The 14,028-nt window shown below is 29.6% G+C and overlaps 1 long non-coding RNA gene across 1 annotated transcript; it reads left to right on the top strand.

Annotated features, from left to right (window-relative positions):
* The first annotated feature begins 434 nt into the window (after nucleotides 1-434).
* LOC110618749 lies at nucleotides 435-2,626 on the top strand. The gene is made up of 2 exons (XR_006351156.1): nucleotides 435-2,341; nucleotides 2,414-2,626. It is a non-coding gene; the product is annotated as an uncharacterized LOC110618749 (long non-coding RNA).
* The last annotated feature ends 11,402 nt before the right edge of the window (nucleotides 2,627-14,028 follow it).

The following is a 14,028-nucleotide window of genomic DNA, read 5'->3' on the forward strand; positions in this document are numbered from 1 at the left end:
ATTTTTAAATTTAATAAAGTTTAATTCATTGTATGTGTACATATACTTTTTTTTATTATTTTCATTATTTAATTATTTATGTAAATTAAATTATTCATATAATTTAAATATAATTCTCTTAATTATTAAATAGTTATTAATAATATTATAAAATAATTATATATTCTAATTAGTTATTAAAAAAATTTTAACAATATAATTTAAATAATTTAATTAATTAAAATTTATTTTATTAAATAGGTTATATACATGTGTGTGCACAAATATATTTATTATTTTAATTATTTTATAATTTTTAATTATATTTATGTGAATGAATTATATATTAATATTTTTATATATTAATTATATATATATTTTTATTAAAATTATAAATTAATAAATATATATAAAATAATATTAATACTACACAACCATCATCCAAAAGTAAATCACTTGCTGTCGTTAGGCCTGTTCAGTGGTTGGATAAATCCGACCAATTCAACCAATCCAAATCAAATGGACCCAATATTTTGAATTGATTTACAGTGTTGAATCGGGTTGGTTAAAGTTATTTAAAACTCTCTATTTCTTGGTCGGTTCCTAAAATAACCCACCGAACCCGATTGCTCTAAATCTTTTTCTTCTTTTTTCTCTGCAATCGCCATCGACATCCAACCTCACCATCAACAGCCATTGCAATCTCACCATTGACACCAGGTCTGCAATCTTATCTCCACTACCACTATTGCAGAAGGTCTCTCCACTCTAAAAGCCTATTGTTTAGTTCCAGTATATATGGAATCCCATCTAGGGTTTAGTTCTAGAGGTATAGCTTCTTTTTTTCATTTTCATTCCAATCTATATGGAATCCCATCTAGGGTTCAGCAGATAGGAAAAAAGCCATAGATGTGCTTCCATAATGTAATTTACTTATTAGATGTGCTTTCATAATGTAATATACTTATAGATGTGCTTCCATAGGTATGAACCCTTGCTTCTGAATTCAAGTTTTATATTGATTTCAGAACTATAGTGGATGAAATAGTTATCCTTCCTATTGTTAATTGATTTCTGTAGACATTTAAGTTTTAATGGATTTGGTGTTGGATTTGATTTCGTGAGCCTGCTTTGTGGGGGATTCTTTTTCCAGTTTCACTTGTATTAATTACATGTTATTATCAGTAGGATATTGCATTTTAAGGGCTTTGTGTTTGTGTTTCATAGCATTTGTAATTTGTTTAAATTGCACCAAGTTGCAAATAATATAAAAAAAGCGTTTCTAGTTTTTTTTTTCCCTTTTTTCTAAATCATATATATATATATATATATATATGTATTGCTGAAAAGACATGGGTTTTAGTTTTTTACGCTCCAAGGACTGATAGATAGGAAAATATGGGTGTTGGACTAGAAGAAGGCTTAAATGGTTCAAGTGTGGTAGTCTATGGGCAGTTGTTTGTGGTTTTAAAGCCTGCAAGTGTGAAGCTCAAGGTTTACGATATAGAAACAAATTTTAGGAAAACAATAGAAGAACTCTTATTACCAGAGCAAACTTTGCAAAACCTTTGTTGTGGATGCCTGTAATTTAATTTATATTGTGGGTTGGAATCTGCATGTTGGTCATATCTCTAAGTTGAAGCAAAAGGCACTTACAAAGAAGTTGAGCTTCTGATATTTGCATCTTGTCTTGCATACTGTTGAATAATCTGTAACTATGTATTGTGAAAGTTGTAGAGTTCTAATGGATGCATAAAAACAAATTACTAAATTATATAGTTGTCATTGCCAATTCATTTTTCTGTTTAGTTATTATAATGATTCCTTGGTGCAATGCTCTGTTTCTTTTTTATTTTTGTCTTTAATTTTTTTACTTCTCCTTAATGCATAACCTTTTTGTTCATGATTTTCCTAAAAAGAAAAAAGATGGGAATTGGTGATGAGGTTAGGATTGATCAAATTTTGCCTTGCTTCTATTGTATCAATCACTATGAAGATGAGTAGAATATGCAGTATAACATGTTGTTAATGTGTTTTTGTTGGAGCATGGTTAAGATTATTAAAAACCAAGAATAGAGAATTTGATTGGCTATATTTTACAATGCATTTGGATTGGCAAGTATTCAAACTTGATTAATAATATGGTTTTTTTATGTTTTATTTTGATTGGTGTTGGATTGTGTTCATGGAGTTATGTGATTTAGACTTTATATTATTTAGATTCATAATCTCCAAAGAATACGGGAGATAGATGTTCTCATACATATTATTATCTGAATTTGTGTATTTATTTGGTTAATTTTGCATTTTAAAGTAATTTGTTTCTTGCTTTTTTCCCAGTTGAACGATGAGGCTATGAAAGGTAATAATAGTTGCATTTTTTTGGCATTATTATACAAATATTTTTTTAAATATATGTTACACTTTTTTTCAGAATTTCCAGAATTATATCAACGAATTGGAGAATATTGGTCTGCAGAATTTAGAAATATTGAATTAATAAAATGAATAGATTTTAATGGTATTTCTGTTATTTGAAAATAGAAAGCTTATTTTATGCAATGTATTATTTTAATTTTATGGTTATTTTTATTGTTTAAAACACAATTATTATATTGTTAAAATATGATAATTTAATTTTTTTTTATTATAATTTAAATGTATATATTATTGTGTAATTTTAATAAAAATATCAATGAATTGAAAAATAGTAGTGTGCATGAAAAAATATTAATTAATAAGATTTATATCATTAAAAGTTGTGTAATCCACCTAACAGGGTCAGTAATCAATTCCCGATACAATTCATCCTAAGCAACCGATTATCCAATTAATTTTAACTATCGGGTTGGATCGGTTACAACAATCATTCATCCAAAACTGGGATAGTTTTGGATTAGAGCGGTTTGGATAAAATTTTTATCCAAATCGATGAATCTACAGCAACACGGCAAGAATTCATGAATTCGATAAATGAATAATGCGATCTCGTTTGAATTTTTATTTGGACATTTTAACGCTCTCTTGAATTGGTTAAGTTTCAGTACAAAGTTACCGTTAGATAAATTTTGGACATTTTAAACCTTCGATGTATTAGTAAGACTTGCTCTCTCCTGAATGGGTCTAGTTTCAGTATAAAGTTACTGTTAAATAGAGACAATTCAGTATATTTTTATTACGTCTGTAATCATGGATTCACTTACTTATTAGTTGGCAATATCATCGTCGGATTATCGAGAAATATTTTATTTATTTTTGTCTTCTTATAAAGGAAAAATATATTATTCTCTTATACAAAAACTCTAAACAATTTATTGTATTTACTCTTTTTCAATATATTGGAGCGGGTTGTGGGCATTTATCATCTCTTCACATTCTTTTTCTTGTAAGTCGGCTAATCACAATAAAACTCTATTTCTCGGCTACAATAAATATGATATTCTTTTTTTATATAATATATATTAATATTGATATTACTATTGTTTAAATATTATTATTATTTTGATATTAATTATTTACTGTTCTAAAATAAATGTAAGAATATTATTTAAAAAATAAATATTTGAACTGAAATTAAAATTAAAGTTAAAAGAGAATCAAAATAAAAATCGGAATCGAATTAAAATCGTATCAAAATTGTTTAGAACTATATTGGAATTATATTGAAATTTGGTTCTAAATATAATTATCAAAATCAAAGAATCAGATATTTGATTTTGGTTCTAATTCTTAGCAAGAATTATACCAGAATTGAACAATCCTAATAGCAATTTTAAGTTACTTCCATTGATTATCTTTTGGAAACTTATTGATGTTGTTTTGGTCTCTTTCTCGGATTGAGACCCAGATACGAACATGAAAGAGCAAAGAGAACACATGGTGAGTTGGCTTAACAATTTCTTCAATACTTGAGTTAGTAGCTAATGTATAATAACAAAACTATGAGATAAATTATTTGAGTCTCGAGACGTACCTGAAATACTCAATTTTATAGGCTCTCATTATTTGTCTTTTAATCAAATTTGGATTCTTTTAAGAGTCTATTGTGGATATAGACTCTAAGTCATTTTCGTTACTTAGAGATTTGATTTTGGATTGACACCAAGACTGAAGAAGTCAGCTTTGATCGAATCCTTATTGATTTGATCCTAATTGTCAAATCCAAAGATTAGGCTATAAATTGTTGAACCCTTGGATTCGGTCATGAACCGTTAAATTCTTAGATTCAGTTTTGACTATCGAACTCTCAAGAAATTCGGCTTTTGACTGTCATATCCCTTAAGGGATTCAGCTTTTGACGGCAAAATCCCTCATCTTTTGACCGTCTCTCGATCAAAACTGAATCCTTTAAAGGATTTGACATTGACTTGATCGGATCCTTTTGAAGGATTCGGCTTCTTAGGCCGAATCTTTTAAAGGATTTAGTACACTAAGAGTTGAAATTTTTTTTAACACTGAAATTTTAGATTTTTTATATTAAATTTATGAATATTAAATCATATTTTTTGAGTTTTAATTATGATGTATCATCACTTATTGTGAGGTTTTTTTATTTTTAAAAATTTCATCAGTTTGATTTTTTTTAAAAATTATTCAATTAAAAGTTTGTATGTTTTAGAAATTTAAATTGTTATGTCATTTTATTGAAATAATTAATGTGTTTAATTTTAATAAAAACAATTAAACTATATAAATATTTAAAATTATAAAAATTATAAAAATATATAATTAAAATTATCAAAACTAAACAGGGTAAATATTTAAAGCGATTTATATTTTTTACAAAAAAAATAAATAATTTGATTTTATAAAATATAAAAAAATTAATTAAATAATTTTAAAATATAAGCAAATTCATAAAATTTTAAAAACTACAAGGATCTATTAATGATTCTCCCTCATCCTTCAAAATGGTCTATGTATAGATTAAACTTCATCTTTTTTTTTTTTTTTAAAAATATAATGATTAAAAAAAAAAATTCACATAAGCCTTCTGTGATGGTTTTCGTTGTGACATGCAGCTGGCTGTTAGTAGTATATTCTGGAATCCGGATCAAGAGCAATGTAATATTACACATGAAAATTTTCGTATGCATTTGAGGAGTGAATTTCGAATCTCAATTTAAATTTTAGGATAATTGACAAAAAAAACACTTGATGTTTTCAGGTATTTACATTTTAATATAATTTTTTAATTTTAATTTAATTGTTTAATTTTTTCATTATGATGTATTTTTAATTGATTTGTAAATTTATAAACTTGATAATTTAATTTACATGTTAAGCGTATTATTATTATTAATTTTTAAATGATTAGTTGATTGAAAAAATTAAATGTTTATTTCATTTTATATTTTAATATAAATATTTAAATTTTAAATAAATTTAGTTTAGATAAATTGATCAAATGTTTATATTTGAAGGTAATTTTGGCTAATTTTAAAATTAAAATTAAAATAAATAATTTTAATATTAAATATATAATTTATATTTTTAATCATATTTAATTTAATTTTATAATAATAATTATAAATATTTTATAATAAATATATTATTTTTAATTATTTTATATATACTAAAATAATATATTATTTGTATATATATAATTAATTTATATTTAAATAATAATAAAATGTTATATTTGTAACTCTTATATTTTAATTTTAAAAAAATGACTAAATTACATTCAAATACAAATCAATTCATTTAAAATTTAAATATTTAAATTAAAATGTAAAATAATATAAATTTTAGGTTTTTTAATAATAATAATAATAATAATAATAACAATAATAATAATAATAATAATAATAATAATAATAATAATAATAATAATAATAATAATAATACATTTACCATATCAACTAAACTATTAAATTTTTATCTAAACTATTAAATTTACAAATTTACAAATTAACTAAAATTATATTCAAATATAAAAATTGAGTCAATTAAATTAAAATTAAAAAATTTAATTAAAATACAAATACACGCTAATGTTTAATTTTTTAAAATTAATTGACCTAAATTTTGTTATTTATAATTTTTTCATCTAAAAGTTTGTACTTTATTTTTTAATTAAAATGAAAATTTAAATAACAAATTTTAATTAAAAAAATATTATAGTTACTTTGAAATTATGACATCTAAAATTTCGTCTCAATTGACTAATTTTAATAAAAATTAAAAATTAAAAACCCTCCAAATTTATATGAACACCAAATAGTTCATTTTCTTTTAATCAATAGTTTGGAATTTAAATCTTATATATAAAATATTTTTAAAATTTGAAAGATAGAATTTTGCCTTATTCAATGCTAATCTAAATTAGTTGTGTCATTAAACTTCATGATTTATATTAAAAAATAAGAAATAAAAAATAGACCATAATTACTGATATGACTCAGTATTTGCCTAAAGATTTTATCTTATTGGTTGCTTTTCATTGATTCTCGATGATGATGATATGTCCATGACTCATACACCATACATAAGGATATTCAGACTTGGTTATACATGATGTCCTTCCTCGGCCACTTAATACTCATACCTTTAAGAATTTGCGCATTATCATGCAAAACCTAGTCATCTTTACATAATTGTTGACGGTTGTTGCATCACAATCACCTAAATCTCTATAAACACAACATCTCTTATCCACTGACCAGCAAACTCTAAATTCTAAGGAAAATAGCTAACTAAACTTATTTTCTTATAATATAAAAAAAATCAGAATATAGAGTTTAAGGTGCGCAATTCTAATACACCCAAACTGCTTTTTATTTAATATTAAACACTAGCCCATTCTAATCAAATGTTGGCTTGAGTATTAGAGTGATTACCCATAATGCACTAACTAATTTATTTTCTTTTTTACAAGTTGCAAGCTCATAAAGGATGTGATTCGGGTAACATTATTTAGTTCCATTACTGAGATCCAAAGAGTTCTTCTTCTCATTTGGAGAATCCTGCCTATATATATATATATATTTTTGCTTTTTCCTACATATTCTTTTATTGCTTCCAATGGCTGAAAGCTCACGACATATTTCTAAGTTTATTGCAAATAGGGTTGCTACTGTCCCCATTCGATGGAGAGTGGAGAAAACACCCTCTCAGCTGCGACAGAGGTGGACCTCAATGTTATGAACAATGAGACGATTCAATATATTAAGAGGTTGCAGGAAATGCTGGAGCAATACAAGGCTAGGGAAAAGGTTCCCCAAAAAATTGCTAGAACTAGAGAGGAGACATCCTAAGGAACTACTAGGACTAGGGGAAAGGCTTCCCATGGAACCACAAGAACTGAGAACATTAACTCTAAAGACAAAAGCAAGCTGAAAGATGAGGAGTCCTCAGAAGAGGCACCATAAAATGTGGACTAGAAGCTTGTACAGACTTTCTAGAGGTTCTAAAAGGAACATGAGAACGATGTTGAGTTTGGAGATGCCTTGCCCTTATATGAAGAAATCTTGATAGAGACTTTTCCTTCGAAGTTAAGTTACTTAGCCTGGATAAGTATGACAGGACCATTTATCTAAGGATCCATTTGGCTATCTTCAGAACTATGATGCAACTATAGAATGTCAATGATTTTGTACTTTGCCTAGTACTCCCATCTATATTGATAGGTTTGGTCCAGAAATGGTACCGACACTTAAGTCTAGGTTTAATTCATAATTTTAATCAGTTTGCAATTGCTTTTAAATTTAAGTTTATTACATTTATTCCTCCAAATAAACTCTCTTCAAACCTTCGAAAGATTCGGCAGGGTGAGGATGAGTCTTTGAGGAGTTATATTTCACAGTTCAATACTGAACCTATACAGGTAGAAGATTTAAACCATGAAATAGCGTATGAGGCGCTAAGAAGGAGACTAGAAACATCAAGTTTATGGACTTCTTGATAAAAAAAATCCAGCGCCACCTATCAATAACTAATGGAGAAAGCCCAAAAATACATACGCCTAGATATGACGAGGTCCAAGCTTTAAAAGAAGATAAAAAGGTGAACCAAACAAAGTTCTAGAGGCTAGTTAGGCGGATCATAAATATGGAAGGAGTTACTCAGTGTCATGAGAAAGGTGTGACCGAGATAAGTATAGAAATTAGGGATAATTATAAAAAATTACCCGGTAATTTGGTGCCTTTTTCAAGTAGAGTCCTATAATTTAATTTGTGACAAAGAGAGTCATGTAGTCTTGCTCCGTTAACAAAGTGAGGCTTTTCTCTCTAACACTATTAATAAAGGTTGTTGTGACATTTAATGATTAATTAAATAATTTTTAATTATGGTAATACATTTTAATCCTTAAAATTTTATAAAACATATAATTTAGTTCACATGTTCATTTTATTTATAAAGTTTTATTTTATAATAAAAAATTCCTTTTAGTTTTAATTCATCCTTATATTCTTATAAATTAGTCACTAAATATTATAATTATTTAATTTTATTTTATAATAAAAAAGTCCTTTTAGTTTAAAATCCTTATATTCTTATAAATTAGTCTCTAAATCTTATAATTATTTATAAACAAGTACTTAAATTTTTCACAAATTAATCTTACATATTTATTAAATTTAATATTTTATATTTACAAATAAATTAATAAAATAAAAATTAAATCAATCATCTTGATATAATGTACGTGTATCTAAATTTAAGTCAAAAGAGTTATTTCTCCTCTAATTTTCTCTTTCTAATGAGTTTATTTATTTACTTAGAACAAGAGATTTCAAATTTTTTGTTTAATTTTTATTTTATTATTTTTCATATATAAGATATTAAAATTTAATAAGCAGAGAGAACTTGTAAATATAAGGATTTTTTAGTAATTATGATATTTAAGGACCAATATATAGAAATATAGAGATTAATTTTAATTAAAAATATATAGTTTAAATTAAGAAATTATGTTATTAATCAAATAAGACTTGATAGGTAAAATTTAAAAATACACGGACTAAAGTGTAAGTTTTACTAAATATCAAGGAGTAAATTATAATTTACCAGTGATATTTAATAGTGTTAGAAGAAAATGATCACTTTGCAAATGACATGAAAGTACATGACCCTTTTTGGTTACAAATTAAACTATAGGATCCTACTTGAAAATGCATTAAATCACAAAGTAGTTTTTTGTAAGTATCCCTAGAAAATACACTCCATTGAATAAATCAAGCACACATATTCTCATTTGGATTAGGAAAAAAGATGAAGAAATTAGGTAGCATGCAAAGCTTAACATGGAAAAATCAAGTGGGAGGGACAAAATCAAGTACTGTCGGTTCTATGAAGACTATGAGGCATTACCATGGAGTAGTGTAGGCAATTGAAGGATAAAATGAAAAGGCTTATAAGGGACTGAACACTCAGGATGTTTTCTAGAAAGGACATAGATGAGAAGAAGATAGAGCTTGAGATAAGAAATCGAGGTAATCTTGATAATAATGAATCTCTAGGGATAATTCACGTGATTGCAGGAGGCCTGAGTAGCTGCAAAGGCAAGAACAAGTTACCATCCGAGGACATGTTATTAGTGGAAAAGGATATATGGAAAAAACAAGAGGTAACATTTAGCCTAGATGACAGGATGTCCAAATCATCACATAACGATCCACTAGTAGTAAGTATAGGGCTAAAGGTATGAGTTGAAGTGAGTAATTATTAACATAGGAAGTTCGATAAATCTCCTAACCGTTGATGTCTATAATAAGTTAAGACTTTATAAGAATAGTCTAACCAAAGTCTTATACCCTTTAGTGGAGTTAGGAGACAAAACTGGCAGTTCTGGGCACCACTAATCTTCCCCTTGTGATGGGTGATGAAAAGTACAAGTGAGAGATATATACAGAGTTTGCAGTAGTAGATATCCCACTAGCATACAATGTCATACTCGAGTGACCAGTCCTGAATTACCTCAAGATAATAATTAATGGGTTATTTGTATTTGAAGTTACCAACTCCAGGTGGAACTGTTATTGTCCTAGGTAGCTAAACGCCCACCTAGGAATGTTATAGGCATTCCATGAGGAACTTGGGTAAAACAACTATGTCCATTGACTTACTGGAGAACCCGAGCCTCATAAGAAGCCGAAGCCAGCATACCTGGTAGAAGATATAGAGCTAGAAGCTAAAAACAAGTAAGTTTTGATATTGCTTTAAATGAAAAATTTAAGAAAAACTTGGTTCAACTATTAAAAAGACAGGATAACGACATTTTCCTGGAACCCAAGTGACTCGAGGTTGTCGAAGCCGGTCAAAAATAACCTTTCTGGTTATCAACAATTTACAACTGCAGATAGTGGTGAAAGGATCGAATCCACAGGGAATTGAATACTTACCTATTTTTCTTATCAAGACCAAGAGAATTAACTGAAACAAAACTAAAACTGAAAGAGAAATAAACTGAAAGCAAATATAACTGAAAGAGAAATAAACTGAAACGAGATAAGACTGAAATGAGATAAAACTGAAAATGAGATAAACTGAAAGCGGAATAAAAATAAATTGCAGTAAAAGTAAAATGGGGAGGGGGTTTGAGATTGATTTGATTAACAAACTACTGAAAGCAATTAAAATAAGCGAATAATAAAATAAAAGAGAAATAAATAATAAGAAAGCTCTAGTTGAAGAATTGGATCCACTTCAGTTGTTGGGATTGATCATTGATACTTAGTTTCTTTTGATTGATTCAATAGATTAGTTATGGAGATGGAAGACGCTTCTCACCACCATGTCTCTCCTTATGATTAAACCAATTAGGGAACGTTCTCTAATTAATTACTAATTAACAAATTGCCAAGAAATGTCTTTGGGCCTTAGGCATCAAACAATTGTTAATTGCATGAAGAAAGAGAGAGATTCAATCCTAGCTACTCAAACGCATGAGATGTTATTATATCATACAATTCCTTAGTTGTTACACCAAGTGTTCTTATATTTGAATAATTTCAGCAATTACGGACTAAAAATTATCCAAACTAACAATTAATTACCTTGCAATCAAGAATCAATTGGCCATATTGATCAAAACAACAAAGCAACAATGGAATTAAGTATGAGATTGCATGAATATTGAATAACCAAAAGATAAACCATGTTTGATCAAGTCTCCCAATCCATAAAACAACTAAAGCATCACCTAATCTTCAACTAGAATAAAATGTTTCAGCCTCTCATGGCTGAAACAAAATAAAAAAAAAAGAAAAGAAGAAAGGTAGAAGAAGAGATGTGAATTCCGTAGGTGTCTCCAAGGTGGTGTGTAAAAGTTGTGTGGAGGCTCCTTATGTGTCTTTTTATAGTTGAAAGTGCTGCCCTAGGTCATACTTGCTTCCTAATTAGTGAAGAGGCTGCCCAAAGTGCTGAAAAGGAAAGAATCGCGTTGTAAATTCTCCAGAAGGAAGGATGCGCGCGGATCAAGCTTCAAAAGAGAAAGGATGCGCGCGGATTGCAGAAGAGGAAGGAGAGCATGTAGTCATTAATGTGCAGAAGTGGAAAGAAATCTGTCCAGTCTTTCCTTTTTAGGTGGAGCCTTCGTTTGAATTTTGAATGCTGAATGAAGAAGAGGCAAGTGCATCTCCTTGAAATCTTGCTTCCTAAATAGGAAGATTTGACTGCTGCAGTGTGTGCATATCTTTGAATGAGGAAAGAAAGATTTGTGATTTGAATTTCAAATAATCTTCTGACTGAGCTTTCCTTATTTGCTTTTGCTTCTGCACTTCCCTTATTTGAGGACTTTCCTTTTCTGAAAACTTTCCTTATTTGACACTTTCCATAATTGGCTTCACCTTCTGAATAAGGAAAGAAGAATCTGCAATTTGAATTTCAAAGAATCTGTTGATTGCGCTTTCCTTTTCTGGCACTTTCCTTATTAGAAAACTTTCCTTATTTAGCACTTTCCATATTTGAAAACTTTCCTTTTTTGGAACTTTTCATATTTGGCAGTTTTAAGAGCATTTTCTCCAGATTGTCTCTTTACACCTAATATCTGCAAAACATGATTAAAACCACAAAATTAGGTGGAAAAGGTGTAAATAAACATCAATAAGATCATGATAATATGGACTAAAATATGCTCTATCAAATACCCCCACACCTTGCCTTTTGCTTGTCCTCAAGCAAATAAACATAGTTAAACAAGCTTTTTTACTCTAGATCCTTATTTCCACTTAAGCTCTTACTCTAGACCCCTATTTTGAATCATTGCAGTGAAGAATATATGCATCAAGGTTACTCACCTTCTTTCCTTGTTTTCCTTTACTTACTATGGCTAGGATTTGTTTTACTCAAGAGAGAGTCTATACATGCACATGTTCTCATTCAGTTAAGACTTTTTCTAGCTTTTAGAGTGATTTGCCCTTACCTTGAAGTACCATATTCAGCCTTTTGTATTTAAGTTTTGCTTGAAAAAGTCACCAACCTTTTGACATGAATGTAACGACCCGGGAATGGACCGTCACCGGCGCTAGGATTCAGGTCGGCATAAGGCCGCCAGAACCCGTAGCAAGCCTGCTATACTCTCTGTGTACCTGTAAAAACTCATACATGATCATATATTTTCTGTGAAAATAAAAACTTTTCTTTCTCTGAACTATGGCTCAACCTGTGCATGCACAATCTCTATACTTTGTACTCTGTACCCCTGACTAGAGCTTGCTCTAGATGGGTTAAATCATACCTGTTAAGCCTGGTTTTTCACCTGTTTGTAAAACAGTTATATAACTTGATCATGTATACAAAAGACTTATAAAATAGAATAACTAAGTCAAGCACACTTTAACTATTTACACAACTAATACATCTCTTTAATATTACATATCCACTCTAACTATTACAAGCTTTCTTTTTTTTTATGCACCTCTGACTTGCCCTTGTACAACCTGTATACTGAAACCTGCAAAACTGGGAATAAGGGAGAAGGATGAGCTCTATAGCCCAGTGAGTAGAACAATAAAACCTGTCATTAAAACATGATCTTATGGAATGCATCATATCACAGACAATTCACATCTAGGGTAAACCTGTCACCACATAGTCCCAGTATCTAATCCGTGCCAGGCCGTCGACTGGGGTCCTGGTCTTCCTGTAATGCATACATACATCCATACATACATACACACATATTTTAAATTTCCAGGCCAGTGATGAGGTCCTGGATTTTTCCTGTATAAATAATAAATCTGCCAGGCCATCGCATGGGGTCCTGGACTTCCTGTACAAAAACAAACCTGTCAGGCCGTAGAATGGGGTCCTGAACTCTCTATACCTGCCAGGCCGTAGAATGGGGTCCTGGACTTCCTGTCTGGGACTATTGGATCATTCAGCATTCACCCACATCAACAATTAACTATGCAATGCAACATATTCGTGATTTCTAATGCAATCATCCTATGCATACTCATGATGAATGAAATATGCTAAAAACATTACATTTCGTAATTAAAAGAATTAAGTGTAGTTCCACTCACCTCTGACTGACTCTGACTGACTCTGCAGGCTCCTGAAGCGGTACTCACTGCTGAACTCTCTGGTTCCTCTGGTCTGTGCCTACACAGATAGACTTAAATGAGGGACCAAACATACTCTAACATATCTCTAAACATCTCCCCAAAAACCCCTTAAAACACCTTAGAACAACCATGGAAAACATGCAAAGGAAAGCTGGACAGGGCACTTTCGGGGGCACCTTCGGCGGCCGAATGTGCATGACAGATCCGAAAGTCCAAATGTTCGGGGGCAACCTTAGGCAGCCAAAACTGCCTTCAGAAGAGGTTCGGCGGCCGAACTCCCACATTCGGCGGCCGAACCTGAGTTCATCCAGAACTCAGCTTCGTGCACAACCATGCCATCCAAACACTAACCCTCCAAACATGCATCCCACCTCTCCAAACATGCTCTAACACTTAATCATGCATATAGGAGTCTTAAACCACATTAAAACTCCAACCAACAACACACATCAAGCATACATATAGCATAAACGATTTATGCACCCTACTATGCACAACTTATGCATACACATGCATAACTCCCCTTCTCCTTCAT

The sequence above is a fragment of the Manihot esculenta genome, chromosome 7 (assembly GCF_001659605.2).
Source record: "Manihot esculenta cultivar AM560-2 chromosome 7, M.esculenta_v8, whole genome shotgun sequence".
Lineage (NCBI taxonomy): Eukaryota > Viridiplantae > Streptophyta > Magnoliopsida > Malpighiales > Euphorbiaceae > Manihot > Manihot esculenta.